The sequence below is a fragment of the Protopterus annectens genome, chromosome 10.part0 (genome assembly GCF_019279795.1).
Source record: "Protopterus annectens isolate FY-2018-M chromosome 10.part0, PAN1.0, whole genome shotgun sequence".
NCBI lineage: Eukaryota > Metazoa > Chordata > Ceratodontiformes > Protopteridae > Protopterus > Protopterus annectens.
This window is the reverse complement of record NC_056744.1, coordinates 568,040,225-568,053,672: the sequence shown is the minus strand read 5'-3', so window position 1 is coordinate 568,053,672 and position 13,448 is coordinate 568,040,225. Positions and strand designations below refer to the sequence as shown.

General features: G+C 38.8%; 1 non-coding gene across 1 annotated transcript; it reads left to right on the top strand.

Annotated features, from left to right (window-relative positions):
- Positions 1-4,589: 4,589 nt before the first annotated feature.
- On the top strand, positions 4,590-4,708 carry LOC122814691. Its single transcript, XR_006366890.1, has one exon. It is a non-coding gene; the product is annotated as a 5S ribosomal RNA (ribosomal RNA).
- Positions 4,709-13,448: the final 8,740 nt, after the last annotated feature.

Below are 13,448 nucleotides of genomic sequence, written 5' to 3'. Positions count from 1 at the left end.
GGGGGGGGGCAATCATAGACTAGAGCATCTCTCAGTGACCCCCCATTGGAGGGATCAGAGTAAAGAACCTGCTACACTTGTTTAGGGCAAATGCAAACAGATCACAGCATGGCTGGCTTCACTGACAGATAATTCTCAGTCACTTTTGTAGATCAGTGTGTGTGATATACCTTTAAGAAACTTTCCAGTGAATCAGCAGTGCATGTAAGTACTGGGCACATACAAGCAACAGTGCCATTTTGAGTGAGCAGCCAGAGTGACAGCATGCAAGTATGTAGTCAGTCAGAGAGTTCATTTAAGTTCAATGTTCCTGCGATCCATCCTGATGTGTTTGTATTCAATAAACTACTTAAACGAACACCCAAGCCTCAACGTCTTCTTAATGTACACAAGAACAGCAACAACTTTGACATTGAGATACCACTCATGAGGCATCAAAATGGACCTTCTTAGTTTGCCTGCAATCACGCTGGATTTCCCTGGAATGTGCATTGCTATTAAAAAGTGACCAGAAGATATTGCCCATTGCCACACTCTCATTGCTTCTCAACAAAGTGGATAATACTTGGTTCATCCCAGTTTGTTGATGTACCAGACCACTGACATATTGTTCATCTGAATGTCAATTATCCCAGATGGGACAGCATCTTGAAAGGCCTGCAACGGTAGTAGAAGCTCTCATTTCGAGGACACTGATATCCATCTTAGCCTCTTCGGGGTAACACACATCTTGGACTGTCCTTCCCAAGTAGTGTCCCCTCACCCAGGTTGGGAGGCATCTCTGGTGACCATGGCCTTGGCTGGGGGAAGAACAAAAGAATGACATTCTGAGACTTTGTTCAATGAATCCACCAAAGATACCTTTCACATGCCTGTGTGATCTTCACTGGAGCGGTTAAAGGATGTTGAAGAATGGATCACTGCGTCAACAGAGTCCATTGAATTATTCTCATGTGAAACATAGCCAGAGGAATGAGGGTGAGAGTGGCTGCATGAATCCCAGGGTTTTTAAAATTAGCCCTGCTGGAAGCGAAGAATTCAGATTTACTTTCTTGACCTGGGACTTCACTGTCTGGATTCAAGTAGGAGTAATGGAGGCTATCTGATTGACTGTGTCCAGAGAGGCACCTATGAACTCCAGATTCTGTGTAGGTGTGAGTTGCGATTTCTTAAAATTGACTAAGATGCCTAGATAAATGCACAACTGGAGCAAGTAATCCCTTGTATGTAGGAGTCGATGCTTGGTTGGGTTTGATAGAAGCCAGTCGTCTAAGTATGGAAACAGTCAGAATCCCAACTGCTACCACTGCCATGCATTTGGTGAACACCCTGGGGGTTGAGATGAGACCAAAGGGCAGTGCTCTGAACTGATAATGGCTCCCAGCTGGAAGAGCAGGTATCTTCTGGAGTGCCTGTTCATTTTGATACAATAGTATGTATCCTGAAGATTTATCAAGCACATCCAATTTTCTTCTTGCAGAAGTGGCAAAAATGGACTGAACTGTGACCATCAGAAACCTTGAATATTGCAAGAACTGATTTAGTTTGCAGAGATTCAGTATTGGTCTTGAGTCCTCTGTCTTTTTTCACACCAAAAAGAATCTCGAATAGGTCTCGGATTCTCTCTCTAGTCCTGGGGGGACCTACTGGATGACACTTTTTCCCCCTAGTAGTTTTTTGTCTCTACTGCAGCTGCTTCCCTCTGGGTGGAACATTGGGGATTATTTTCATTTTGGTTGGGGGAATTTGGGAAAAGGGTAGTATATAACCTCTAGATATGATTCTCTGCACCAAGGAATCTTTTCTTTATACATAGCCAGGATATCTGGTGCAGAGACAAAAGTCCCCTGACTGCCTTCAAAGGGTTACAGTTGGGCCTCACTTCAGGAATGCTAGTAGGGCTTATCCGAGAAGGAATCCCAGAAGCCCTGGTTCTGTGGGCCAGCTCTACTGCAGGGATGGAGTCTTCCATTTGAGTTCCCCCTTGCCTATGGTGGAACTATCTCCATGTGAATTCTGAAGAGGATCCTGGGATTTGGGATATCTCATTTTTCTACTTCCCTGTTGATACCTTGATAAAGGTCTTTGAGGAGTTGAAAAATGTATGCACATGGCAGACAAGGTCTTTCCTTCTTGCTCACATCTGCAGAACATGTCCTTTACTTTGGGGCCAAATAAGGAAGATCCATCAAAGGGTGCACTGATGAATGAAGACTTTAAAGGGCTCCATAAAATCACACACTCCCTTCCAGGCATGCCTTCTAATGGCTATGCCTAAACTCACCACCCATAAGATACCTTCCGCTGCGTGGGAGATCAGCCTCATGGGTACATTAGAAATAAACTGTAGGGTAGTCAATTGAGAAGAGATTTTATTTTGGTCCTTGGCAGACATGGGCCCAGACACAGATTTCGAAAGCTCTTTGGTTAAATCTCTTTGTAATCTCACAAAATGTACCAGATAATTCAGTGACCAGAGTGCAAAGGTCAATTAAGCATATATGTACTTACCAAATCTGTACAAGACCCTGGACTCCCTATTTGGGGGATGGACAGAAGAGATCTGTTTTTCCAGTTCTTTCTTGGTGGATGCTGCCACAACCATTGCATCAACTAGGACTCCTTTGCTCCAGTGTGCCTGGTCCTTAGGGGGACCTAAAATGTTATCAGGTCTTTTAGGGATCAGCTCTACAGTATCCAGCTCCTTTCCATGCCCTACAAGATATAAATTCGATAAGTTCATCAGCCAGGCCAGTGCAGTCACCCAAGAAGTAGACAGGTCAGACCTGAAAGCCTCCAGAAACACCAATTCCTTCTGGGAGGTGGTATTGGAGGACCAGCCACCTTTTTGTTTCAGGAGCTCTAGGAAATTTTCAAAGTGGAGATCTGGGGCACCCCTCCTCTTCATCAAAATCAGTGTCCTCCATGAGAAATTCCTTTGGGGAATCTAGGTGTCTCCTTTTACATGTTCTCTTCTGAGGGGTTTCCACGAGGGGGGGTCTGGACAAGTAGCAGAAGAGATGAAGATGTCCTGAGGGACTGACTGCAGACTTGATTGGGTTGGCTGTCCCAGCGGAATGGATGAACAAGACTCAGAGCAGAGAACAGGAAGACGCAGGGACGTCCTTTCTCCAGAGATCTCCTATGCTGATGCCACAAGGGTTAACGTTTTCAGTTTACACTCAGTTGCATCAAGGTAGGGAAAATAAAATTCTTAAACTTTTTAAAAAAAAATCAAAGACAGAAAATGTTTGCTGATGAAAAGAAGCGTTTGTTTGGCATTTTATGCACCATATGACATGGTGGAGAGACGTTTTTTCTTCATCAGCAACTCACTTAAAACAAGCTAATGCATTGTAGTTGTAGTCGTGACATTTACACCACAGAATTTTTCATTAAATTCTTTAAGCTGATTAGTGGTGATAACAGTAGGACCAGACGCAACCAAGAAATCAAACAATTCCTCAAGTGTTCAGGAAGAACTGTTAAATCTGAACTCCTACTGCCAGACCATTACTGACAAATAATAACTTTGAGGCTTTAAGACATCCTCTTAAAATCAGTGCATTGAAAGTTCTTGTACTTCAAAATAGGAAATGCAGGCCTTCTCTCTAGATGGCTTTCTCTACTGCAGTCTTTTCTTGACATGCACAAGAGGGATAGTGACATTACCACCTGCTGTCTTTCATATATATGGTGGGTAAGGTGCTTGTTTGTTCATTCATGATTCCCCAGCTGGAAATTAACTTTACATGTATGCAGTGTGTTAAACACCCTCAGCATTTCTAAGAACCTCAGTTTCTTTGACACTAACTCCCTGTGCAACACCAAGCTAATATTGATACTAGAATAATAAGTTTATTATGGGAGTAACACAAACCGGGACACATGGGGCTGAAATCATTAGGAGTATCTGCATGCAGTATTTTGCATTTTTTTTACAATTACCTACTTATCTCTTGTCTAGCCCTTGTAAATTTTCAATTGATTCTGTTTTTTCAAGCTAAATAATACATTACATCATCATGCAATAATTACCATTTATTATATTCCTGTTAGGACTGAACCTTTCATTTCATAATTGTGTACAAGGACTACTGTGGAGCAGGCCTGTCAAAGGTCAGTACACATTGTCACGTGTAATACTGTCATGTGTAATTACCAAATAAGACAACTGTTCCAAGTGCCGATTTGTAGAGAGATGGTAAGAAAGGGAAAGCGAACAACTGAGATCAGCAATAACTGCAGCAAAAAAGAAATCCAGTGGAGAAAGCTAGTATTACAATTCCTGGGAGTTAAAGCAGTAATGCTATACCTGCATCTGACTTTTGCACATGAAACAGTCTAGAGAGAATGTACGATGAAAACGTGCCTGAAGAGATTAATAAGCAGGGACAGTAAACACTGGATGTGTTGCACGACTGTTGAATATGTCATCTGCACTCATCACCCTGAGGGAAGAGAACCCCTGTGGTTTTAAAATGTGGAAAGAGGCAAACAGTAATTACAGGAAATGTAATACATGCAAAACTGACTGCTGAGCTACTGAAGAGTGAGCTATAAAGGAGACTAGAAAAGCTTCAGTCTCTGCCTACGGCCATACCACCCTGAACACGCCCGATCTCGTCTGATCTCGGAAGCTAAGCAGGGTCGGGCCTGGTTAGTACTTGGATGGGAGACCGCCTGGGAATACCAGGTGCTGTAGGCTTTTGTACACTGAAAGCAGAAAAAACACTGCAGTCTCAACTTTACTTTTTTTTACCATTTAAGTTAAAGGAACACTACGGAAAAATAATTCAAAAATATATATTTTTTCATTTTTCCTTAAGTCTGTCTCTCTGCAAACCTGTATGTACCACAATGAAGTAGTAAATACTAATTTTATTCTGTTTGTACCCCTGACTGCCCTCCTGGGGGCAGACATCCTGATGAAAATTAGTTCTGTTCTAAAAGAAAATCTAGCCCATAATACACTGCAAGTCCACTGTATTTGAGATTTTAGTGCCCATAGCTGTACTGTTACAGTACTGTTCCATTCACTTAGAATGGAAGAACTGAGCTGACAATCTGTTTTTCAGAGGCCTCAATAAGAGTATAATTCACTGTCATGCAGTGCTTCTTACAAATGTTTTTCATGCTGATGTGTTACACATTCTGTGAAAAAAGCTTCTATAAATAGTGTCTCTTTGCTGAGATTTCAGCCTTTCTTTAGGCATTTAACTTTGATATGCCTCATTTTCTTCTACAGTTACTCCTCCCATATACCAACCCCCTGCTAGCAAGAATATCACATTTCCTGGCCTGAAAGGTTCAGCTATTTAGTCAGCTTTGCATGACAATACACATCAAACAGATTTGCTTGCTGTCTGCCTGGTGTGCCAGTTAAAAGTGTTCCCTCATCTCTCTTACTCCTATCATGTTGAATAGCACTTTTACAGTAAATCTTGTTACAAAAATGCTTTTTCTCAATCATTCATATAAAGGAGTTTACGTATTCCTTTATAAATGCCTGTAACATACACTGATTACCATTCATCTTGTCCACTGACAGATTGGGCTATGTTTGCAAAATAAAGAATAAATAAATAACATAAAAACCACAACTCTAAGAATATAGACATTTGCCTTACATAAAATTTTAGTCCTTCTGAAACCTCCACACTAGTCTATTGATGAGATGGTTTATGTAGTTTATAGCAGTGGATAAAAAGGAGCAAAATAACCTTTGGAAAATCTGGACAGAGAGGATCCCAACTCAGAGAGCTTTCCCGTCTATCAAATCATCCCACTCATCACATTTTTGATAAACATTCCAGAGCTGGGAAAAAAATTGCATTTCCAGACGTAATTTTAAATGGCATTTTTATATCCTGTATGACTCTCTGCAAATGAGGTCAGGCAAACCACCTAGCAGTATTAGCTAGTGCAAGTGGAATGAACCGACTCCAGGGGTTCCAGTAAATGCTTTCCTGTCAGTCCTGCCAGGCTATATCACTGTGTTTCAAATCACCCATGCTAAACATATATACTGGTGAGCCATGCTGCCTTTCCCATCTATTCACGACACAGACTACACATAAGCTGGTAATGTCAGCTCTGGGCACCTCTTAGTCACTCCATTTAAGAGGATTGGTCTCATCCATGCCATGCTACGTCATTCTCTGACACATCCAGTACTAAAACACACAATGAGAGAAAATGTACTAGTGAGCCATGCAGCATTGCCCACCTCTCCACAAAACAGTGCTGCAACAACTGTGGGCCAACCAAGCTGCAGTTGATGTCAGTTCAGGCCACCCAACAGTTGTTGCAGCAAGCCCACTGCACTGACATCATGTCAACCCTAAACAGGATTGATGTCAGTGCAGCTCAAGCTACATTGTTCAACGTTACATCTCACTCACACGCACACACACACACACACACACACACACACTATCACACACACACACACACACACACACACACACACACTCTCTCAAGACATTCAGACACATACATATATACATTCACAAAGGTAGACTTGCAAGCCAACATTAATTTCACACACTTCCCCCAACTCATCTTAAAATAGTGATGTACAACTTGTGTCCAATCACTGTTCTGATGCCTCAAGCTCAGTGCAGCTACATTCAGTTGAAGCAAGCACAGTGCAATATCGTCCTCCGTTTACCTAACTGGGCTGCCATTGCCCCAACTAGTCTTCATCAGTCTTGTTTTGTATCACAGAATGCTACAGATAACCAGTGTGTCATTCAACTCGATTTACTTTTCTCATGTCTCCACAAAGCAATGAAGAAACCACTATGGATGACCCAAGATGCTGATGTTGATGTCTACTTTTGGTACCCGCTATGTCCTGAAGCAAGCAAAGTGAATAGATTCTAGATGCTGCACCCAAAAGTTACGTGCCAGTCCATCTTAGACCCAGTTCTCCCATAAACCCATAAGCTTCCTAAATGCATCTTGTATGGGACCTAACAATATTCCTGGCTGTGCTCTTTATGAACTGCAGAGTGAACTGGTACCTCACCCATGTGCCTTGTTTAATCACAGTCTCATCTCAGGCTGTGTCCCTACTGAATCTCACATTTCTATAGTCATCCATCTATACAACGGAGGAGCGAATTCAGACCCTGGGAAATATTGCCCCATTACCCTGACAAGTCTTATAAGCAGAGCTATGGAACTAATCATCATGGACCTAATAAACAAGTATATAGTGAATCTCCAAACTATGGATCCCACACAGTTTAGTTTTGTGAAGATTAGGCCATGCCTGCTCAACTCGGTCAACTTCTTTGATTCAGTCAGCAGAGCTGTGGATGAAGGCAAGGTGGTTCCACACTAACTACCTTTTTCTGGACAAGGCCTTTAATAACATTCCCAACTCAGGACTCATAGAAAAACTCACTAACCTATGCATCAACCGCCATATCAGTAGTTGTGTTGCAAACTGGCTCACATATACAAACCACAGTGTGACAGTAGGCGACTCAAAGTCAGACTGCCGACCAGTCATCAGTGTGGTCCCACAGGCATCGGTCTTGGGTTCTATCTTTCCAGAAGTCTGGTCCAACAAGAAGGTACTCTGGCTGACAAAGTGCATAGAGGATTGTACGCTGGTAGCCATTATTAACTATAAGTGATGCTGACATCCAACAGACAGGCCTCACTGAGACCAACGACTGGTGTCAGAACCACGGCCTTAAGCTCAATGCCAATGTGTTGTCATTACCTTTGGGGAAGAAAACCCAGTTCCCATTAACTACCACAATGATGGTAGTCCACTGAACACACAAGGCATTATAACAGATCTGTGAACACAGGTTGACAGCAATCTCTCCTTTGACCACCACACTGCCACTATGGTCAGAAAGTCCTTCTATGTGGTACATCTCATTAATAAGGGTTTTGCATCCAGGAAGAAAGAGTTCATAGTTTCCCTCTACTCTCCCCTCATTAGGACAATCATTGAGTACAGTGCCCAATTTGGCATGTACAACACTAGACACCTGCAACAACTGGAGAGGCCACAAAAATACCTCAGAAAAAGAGTATCCTAGGCCTTAAACACTTGTCCTTTATGGACACTCAAAGTCAAAATATTCTCTGTCTCATATCTCCTACTTAGAGGTGATCTCTGCTTGCCTTATCAAGCCATATCTGACCAAGCCATGTTAGAAATGCTACATTAATAGAATTCGCAATCCATCTGCACCATACGCTCAAGAGTCTTCAACCTCATTTACCACAATCAACAGAACAGGATGGTGGGACAGGCTCATAATCCAGAGACTGCCCATGCTATGGAACACATTTCCCATACATGTCAAACAGAACACCTCACTGGACCTCTTCAAGAGAAATCTTGAGTTGATGGTGAAATAGAAAATTCACCTAGGGGATCACAAGAAGGCGATCCTCAACCACCATACTACCAAGGTGCTGGACCATTTACACAAACCCATCAGCAAGTGTCTATAGCTACCCCTCTAGAATGGCAGGAGTGTGCAAGAATGTGTACGCTATGCCCACAATACTGGACTCAGGTTCATTCATCTTGTATTTCCCGGTAAATAACTGTGAGCAAATTATATGTGTTAGTAGTTGATGACGTAATACATTGCAGTGTAAAACAGTACATATGTCTCAATATCTCTGCTAACACCAACCATGTAACACAAGCAGCACAGACAGCAATAGTTACAGTATCCTCCTATCCTTCCCCAGGTCTGTATTACAAATGCAAAGTTACTGACCTTCCAATACCTTATGGTCGACACCATATGATTGAAGTTCAGTAACCCGACACGTAATAAAAAAATGAGCGGAAACAAAAGTAAGTGCTATAAGCAGGGGGTAAGCACCCCTGCACCCCCCACACCCCCCACTACTTAAATATACCAACTCCAACATCACGCTACAGTGTAGGAAACGGAAATTATCCATTTCCTCAATATATTGCACTGAAGTCCACATTACGAGACCAACAGGTGAGTGGAGGACAGCCACTGTTATCCTTTTAAACAATGGTGCAACATCCACCGATCGTGGAAATGATAGATCCATCAAATATTACTAGCTTGATCTGCAAGACCATGGAACTCATCAGGAACCTCATTAACAAGGTTACTGTCTTTCTCAAAACACTTTATTACACAGTTTTCCTTCATCTAGGCGAGGTCATGTCTGCTAAATTTGGCCGAGTTCTTTCAGTCAACAAAGCCATGGATGAGGCGAAGACGGTGCACACAGACTACCTTTACCGAGCAAAAGCCTTTGACACTATTCCCCACTCAGCCATAACAGACACTCTCTCTCAACCAGGCATCAATCAAGATGTTACCAGATGGATAGAAAACTTGCTCACTGATAACACACTTACTCAAAATAGGTGAACAGCCTAGAAATAGTAGACCCGTAACAAGCGTCATACCCCATGGTTCTGTCTTGTATCCTCTATAATTTGGGATATACTTTTCAGAGGTGCCAGGCTAAACCTGTTGGCCATGGCTGACCAAGTTTGCATATGACTGCAAGTTGGGTACTGTCATCAATTCCCCTAGTCATGTGGACATCCTCCACAAGTCTGTCACTCAGAGAAATGACTGGTGCAACAAACATGTCCTCAAGATCAATACCAAAAAAAAAAAATCTTCCAGTTTGGCAAGAGTGATGTCCCCATAAATTATCACATTAATAACAATGTCCTAATCACGCAATCATTTGTGAGGGATTTTGGATCCCAGGTTGATAGCAACTTTACTTTTCACCACAGTGATGCTTCCATGGTAACGAAAGCCTTCTACATGGCCCACCTCAGAAGTAAGGGTATCTCATTCTGGGACAAGGACATCATAGCATACCTGTATTCTTACCTTATAAGCCCCATTATGGAGTACAACTCACCTTTCAGCATGTACCTTGCAAAGCACATGCAGCAGCTGGAGAGACCACAGTTTACTCATCAGGACAATCGAGGGCCTCAAAACATCTTACATATAGACATAGGCTAAAAGCCCAATCACTCTACTCAGTTTCATAATGACTCCTCAGAGGTGACCTCTATCATACCAGGTGATCATGGACCACACCTTGATGGGTCTTGCTGCATATCCGCAAGATAAGCTCCAATCGAGTAACCTGCAGGCATTGCCTCAACTTGGTCTGAGATATCAACAAGACTTGTTGTTGGGACATAATTTTAAAACCCCCCCTTTAAAAAACCCCAAATTTTTCCCCCAGGCCCCCCCTTTTTTTTAAAAAGGCCCCTTTAAAAAAGGGGGTTTCCCTTTTTCCCAAAAAAAGGGAAAAATTTTTATAAAACCCCAAACCCCTTTTTATTTTTTTTAAAAAGGAAAAATTTTTTTTTAAAAATTTTTTTAAAAAAGGAAAATTTTTTTTTAAAAAAAAATTTAAAAAAATTTTTTTTAAAAAAAATTCCCAAAATTTTTAAAAAAAAAAAAAACCCTTTTTTTTAAAAAAAAAAAAAAAATAAAATTTAAAAAAATTTTAAAAAATTTTTTTTAAAAAAAAATTTTTAAAAAATTAAAAAAAAAGTTTTAATTTTTTTAAGGGCAAAAAATTTTTTTGGGGTTTTTTTAAAAAAAAAAAAAAAAATTTTTTTTTTTTTTAAAAAAAAAAAATTTTTTTCCCCCCCAAAAAAAAAAAAAAATTTTAAATTTTTAAAAAAAAAAAAAAAAAAACCCCCAAAAAAAAAAAAAAAAAATAAAATTTTAAAAAAAAAAAAAAAAATAATTTTTAATAAAAAAAAATAACCAAAAAAATTTAAAAAAAATAAATTTAAAAAAAAAACCCAAAAAAAATTTTTTTTTTAAAAAAATAAATTTTTTTTAAAAAAAAAAAATTTTTTTAAAAAATAAAATTTATTTTTTTTTAAAATTTTTTATGGTTTTTTTTTTTTTTTTTTTTTAAAACTTAAAATAAATAAAAAATTTTTAAAAAAAAAAATTTTTTATAAATAAAAAAAAAAAAAATTTTTAAAAATTAAACATATTAAAAAAACCCCTTTTAAAAAAACCCCCCCCAAAAAAAAAAAAATTTTTTTTTGGGTTTTTTTAAAAATTTAAAAAAAAATTTTAAAAACACCCAAAAAAAAAAAAAAAAATTTTTTTTAAAAAATTTTTTTTCCGGTTTTTTTTATAAAAAATAAAAAAAAAAAATTAAAAAAATCAAAAAAAAAAATTTTAAAAAACCCTTTTAAAAAAAAAAAAATTTCCCCCAAAAATTTTACCCCCAAAAAAAGGTTTTTAAAAAAAAAATTTTTAAAACCAAAAAAAAAAATTAAAAAAAATTTGGAACCCCGTTTTAAAAAAAAAAAATTTGATTGTTAACAATTTTTTCAAACCTTTTTAAAAGGGGAAAAAGGGTTTTTAAAAAAAACCGGGAAAAAAAAATTTTAAAAACAAAGGGAAAAAAAACCCCCAAAAAAAAAAACCCCCTTAAAAAATTTTTAAAAAAAAGGGGGGGAAAGCATTTGGAAAACTTTAAAAATTCCCCCGGGAAAAAAAAAAAAACCTTTTAAAAAAAAAAAATTTTAAAATTTTAAAAAAAAAAAAGGGGGTTTAAAAAAAATTTTTTTTAAAAAAAAAATTTGGGGTTTTTTTTTGTTTTTTATTATTTTAATATATAATATATGCACACACAAACATATATATATATATATATATATATATATATATATATATATATATATATATATATATATATATATATATATATATATATATATATATATATATAAATCACACACACACAAAAAGATAGTCGCTTATATAAATACCATTTTGCACAGGAACACAACACATAGTAGTAATATACCCAAACATCAAATCATATGTAAAATATTAGGGAGGGCCATGGTTTCATCCAAAAGGCAGGATGCAACATGTGAGATATTGACTTTTAAAGACTCCTGATCTGTTACTGTCAAACAGCATGCAAATGCACAAGCAGCCCTTGGCACAACAAATTACTGCATAAAGACAGAAATAAAAGACATCCTCTAAGATCAGTTATGCAGATAATTTCCTGCGTGTCTTAGCATCACAGGGTGGCTACAACCTTTGTAGAACCAGATGAATAACCTAAGTTCACACTCAGAACAGGAAAGGGACAAAGTCTGAGCCAACGGTATCATGCGTTGAGGGTAATGAAATTGCAATGCAGACATTGCTACTCCTCAGTCTAAACTGATTACTCCTTCACAAGATTAAGGTGGTGTTATGCATACTGATGTCAACTGTAACTCAGTCACCTGATTAGCACATTCACAGGAATTCAAACAATAGCTGCAGAAGAGACATTATAAGTACTATGATTAAACCATTTTTAAACTGCAGATAAAATTGATATGTGGATCATGCTTGATTCACAATGCATTATTTTACACTGGCTTAAATGACAGCCATGTACTCCCACAAGTGACATGTGACGCTGGCTTAAGATTCAAAACTTATCTCTACCTACAACAACTTCTTTGGCTTATTTTTTCACACACATGCGTTAACTATTCATATAACCCACTCCCAACGAAAGGTAATGTATTGGCAGAACAGTAGGGAACACAGGGTTAGGTACGTGGCTGTGGAATACTGTACTTTACAAGACTAATCTCTTCCCATTGAGTCACTCTCAGACAAGTTGTCTGACAACCTGCTGACAAAAGTGAAGAAACAGAGAATCTGACTCTTACAGTAGTGGAACATAGTAACAGGGAGGGCAGTAACACAAGGCCCCTTATATAACCATCATGAAATAATTAAATCTACACTGATTGTCAGTGAATCTATGCCATCCATTCTGCAACCTACCCACTACTCTTTCATAATGTCTACTTGCCAACAGCTGTGTGAGATGGTCTGTTAGTTTTGATGCAGTGGTAAACAGGAGCAAAATAACCTTTGGAAATTTTCTGCAACTCAAGAGACGTTAACTGTCTACCAACTCACACCACTCATTACATTTTCCATCAACCTTCCACCACTGGCAATAAAATTCCATTTCCAAAGGTGATTTTAGGAGTCCCTGAAAATTAAGCCAGGCAAACTACCTCATAGTAGTAGATGGTCCAAGTTGAATGCACTGACTCCATAGGTTTCAATAAGTGCTTTCCGGTCAGCCCTGCCGGACTATATTAGTCGCTCACCACCCATGCAAAACCTTTATACTGTTGTACAATGCTGCTTCGCCCATCGCCTCCAAGACTCTGAGTACACATATCATGGCAATGTCAGCTATCACCCCCTCACACTGACTCGACAACACCTTCCATAATGCATATACAGACACTTGCCAAATATACCAGCATACTAAGGCTGTATTGCCAACCATCTCAAACATATTTACACCCGATTATTCCACATGTGATTCTAAATAACCTTTACATATTCCCAAAAAGCATAGTACCAGTGATCCTCAGCCAA